This window comes from Poromitra crassiceps, assembly GCF_964638095.1.
Source record: "Poromitra crassiceps genome assembly, chromosome: 10".
NCBI classification, from domain to species: domain Eukaryota; kingdom Metazoa; phylum Chordata; class Actinopteri; order Beryciformes; family Melamphaidae; genus Poromitra; species Poromitra crassiceps.
Window position 1 is genome coordinate 51,548,355 of NC_139631.1, and position 3,902 is coordinate 51,552,256.

Here is a 3,902-nt window from a genome sequence, read left to right on the forward strand (position 1 = left end):
GCTATAGTGAAGGAGATCACTGAGGGTTATAACCTGCAACATGCTATAGTGAAGGAGATCACTGAGGGTTATAACCTGCAGCATGCTATAGTGAAGGAGATCACTGAGGGTTATAACCTGCAACATGCTATAGTGAAGGAGATTACTGAGGGTTATAACCTGCAACATGCTATAGTGAAGGAGACCACTGAGGGCTATAACCTGCAACATGCTATAGTGAAGGAGACCACTGAGGGCTATAACCTGCAACATGCTATAGTGAAGGAGATCACTGAGGGTTATAACCTGCAACATGCTATAGTGAAGGAGACCACTGAGGGCTATAACCTGCAACATGCTATAGTGAAGGAGACCAGTGAGGGCTATAACCTGCAACATGCTATAGTGAAGGAGACCAGTGAGGGCTATAACCTGCAACATGCTATAGTGAAGGAGACCAGTGAGGGCTATAGCTATCTGTGGATTAGCCTGGAGACGGCTCTCATGTGTCCTTCTAATCCAGCTTCACTGCTGATATTGATGCCCTGATAGCAGTGCCCCTGCCTGGGAATAGGTTTTGGTTTTGAATAGGTTTTGGTTTTGAATAGGTTTTGGTTTTGAATAGGTTTTGGTTTTGAATAGGTTTTGGTTTTGAATAGGTTTTGGTTTTGAGTGTGTTTGAGTTGGCTGCCTCCTCCTCAGTGGCTCTGAATTGTACATTGTACACTGCGTGGGCTTGCTCAGCTGCAGAGCGTTCTTCCTGGGCGGAATTGTCCTTCCAGGGGGGGTGGCTTTGTGTGCATACTGGAGGACCCATCACCTGGAGGTGACCTGTCCTCTATTCACAAGTGTTTGACCTGTCCTCCATTCACAAGTGTTTGACCTGTCCTCCATTCACAAGTGTTTGACCTGTCCTCCATTCACAAGTGTTTGACCTGTCCTCTATTCACAAGTGTTTGACCTGTCCTCCATTCACAAGTGTTTGACCTGTCCTCCATTCACAAGTGTTTGACCTGTCCTCCATTCACAAGTGTTTGACCTGTCCTCCATTCACAAGTGTTTGACCTGTCCTCCATTCACAAGTGTTTGACCTGTCCTCCATTCACAAGTGTTTGACCTGTCCTCTATTCACAAGTGTTTGACCTGTCCTCTATTCACAAGTGTTTGACCTGTCCTCTATTCACAAGTGTTTGACCTGTCCTCTATTCACAAGTGTTTGACCTGTCCTCTATTCACAAGTGTTTGACCTGTCCTCCACTCACAAGTGTTTGACCTGTCCTCCACTCACAAGTGTTTGACCTGTCCTCCATTCACAAGTGTTTGACCTGTCCTCCATTCACAAGTGTTTGACCTGTCCTCCATTCACAAGTGTTTGACCTGTCCTCCACTCACAAGTGTTTGACCTGTCCTCTATTCACTAACTACTCATTTCAGATATGTTTTGTTACAGCGGGCTTTCAGCTAATCTATCTCGTGTCACTTGTTTCTCATTAATACTAATACAATAACAATACTAATATTTCCATCTTAGAATGACAATGCATGCACTATTATCTGGTTTAACATGTTAACTGTAAGGGATTACAGTATGAAAGTAATGTGATTACAAAATCCAGTTACATGTTATGTAATCCGTTACTCCCCAAGCCTGATGCTGTCCATGCTGGAGCAGGAAGGAACGCAGTAGGAGGGCTCTGGTATGAATGCAGCCCTCTCTGTCCAGGTTTAGGATAGTCCAGAGCCCTCTCTGTCCAGGTTTAGGATAGTCCAGAGCCCTTTCTGTCCAGGTTTAGGATAGTCCAGAGCCCTTTCTGTCCAGGTTTAGGATAGTCCAGAGCCCTTTCTGTCCAGGTTTAGGATAGTCCAGAGCCCTTTCTGTCCAGGTTTAGGATAGTCCAGAGCCCTCTCTGTCCAGGTTTAGGATAGCCCAGAGCTAGCCTGGGTAAACCCAGCCCCCAGTGACCTGCTCTCAGGCTTACCCTGCTTACAGTCACAAGGTAGTGACTGAGAGCAGGTCTGAGAGCAGGTCACGTGGCGGCTGGGTTTACCCAGGCTAGTCCAGAGCCCTTTCTGTCCAGGTTTAAGATAGTCCAGGTTTCTTGAGAAAAGATGTAGAATACTTGATTGTGCATTACATACAAGCATTAGTACACAAGGAGACCAGACGGACCAAAAATAGGGGAAAAATGGCTCAGTTAGCGTTGCCAGAGGGTTAAGTCCATTCACATGAGTTTTACCAGTCCTGAGAGCTGCAGCTAGCGCTAAGTGGAGCGGAGTGGAGCTTGCACCTTCAGATAGCACCGCGATGACTGTGGGCTGTAGGTAAGATGTGAAGCGGAGTGGAGCTCACAGCTTCAGATAGCATGGTGATGACTATGGACTGTAGGTAAGATGTGGAGCAGAGTCAAGCTCGCAGCTTCAGATAGCATGGTGATGACTATGGGCTGTAGGTAAGATGTGGAGCGGAGTGGAGCTCACAGCTTCAGATAGCACGGTGATGACTATGGGCTGTAGGTAAGATGTGGAGCGGAGTGGAGCTTGCACCTTCAGATAGCACCGCGATGACTGTGGGCTGTAGGTAATATGTGAAGCGGAGTGGAGCTCACAGCTTCAGATAGCATGGTGATGACTATGGGCTGTAGGTAAGATGTGGAGCGGAGTGCAGCTCGCAGCTTCAGATAGCATGGTGATGACTGCGGGCTGTAGGTAAGATGTGGAGCAGAGTCAAGCTCGCAGCTTCAGATAGCACGGCGATGACTATGGGCTGTAGGTAAGATGTGGAGCGGAGTGCAGCTTGCAGCTTCAGATAGCATGGTGATGACTGTGGACTGTAGGTAAGATGTGGAGCAGAGTCAAGCTCGCAGCTTCAGATAGCATGGTGATGACTGCGGGCTGTAGGTAAGATGTGGAGCGGAGTGCAGCTTGCAGCTTCAGATAGCATGGTGATGACTATGGGCTGTAGGTAAGATGTGGAGCGGAGTAGAGCTCGCAGCTTCAGATAGCATGGTGATGACTATGGGCTGTAGGTAAGATGTGGAGCGGAGTAGAGCTCGCAGCTTCAGATAGCATGGTGATGACTATGGGCTGTAGGTAAGATGTGGAGCGGAGTGCAGCTTGCAGCTTCAGATAGCATGGTGATGACTATGGGCTGTGGGTAAGATGTGGAGCGGAGTGGAGCTTGCACCTTCAGATAGCATGGTGATGACTATGGGCTGTGGGTAAGATGAGAGCCCAGTGATCTGCCATGCCCTTGGCCTGCTCTTGCTCGTCCCCAGAGAGAGAGCTAGGCATGTGCGCTCCACTGCAGCCAAACCACAGCATGTGAGGCTTCACTCTCTCTGCCCCCGTGTAACATGAGAGGCACCGGGTCGGGGCGGGACCGGGGGCCGGGCCGGGCCGGCGTGGGCATTTGATTGAGATTGGTCAATGTTTTGAGAGGCGCACGCACCGAGGAGTATCGCCCGCCACCTCGCCTCACGACAACCAGAGGGGCAAAGAGTACTGACAAATCCTACTCACAGGGCCGTAGTATCCTATAGGAAACTGTGGACGATTCCAAGGGCCCTTGGCTGACAGGGGCCCTAAAAAAAATTGAAGACTCTGGAATTTTTTGCAGTATTAAATTATTAACCTATCGACATTAATATATTTTATTCACAATGTACTAATAAAACTAATGGTTTATTTTTTATTTGTATTGTATTTTGGCAAAGAAAATCATCCACTCTCCTCCGCCTTCGATTTTCATAAAATGGTTCAGTCCTGCCTCAAGTCCGCCCCCAAACCACGCAGAACTGCCTCAAGTCCGCCCCCAAACCACGCAGAACTGCCTCAAGTCCGCCCCCAAACCACGCAGAACTGCCTCAAGTCCGCCCCCAAACCACGCAGAACTGCCGGCTTCTATCACAAATGCTAGTGAGTGA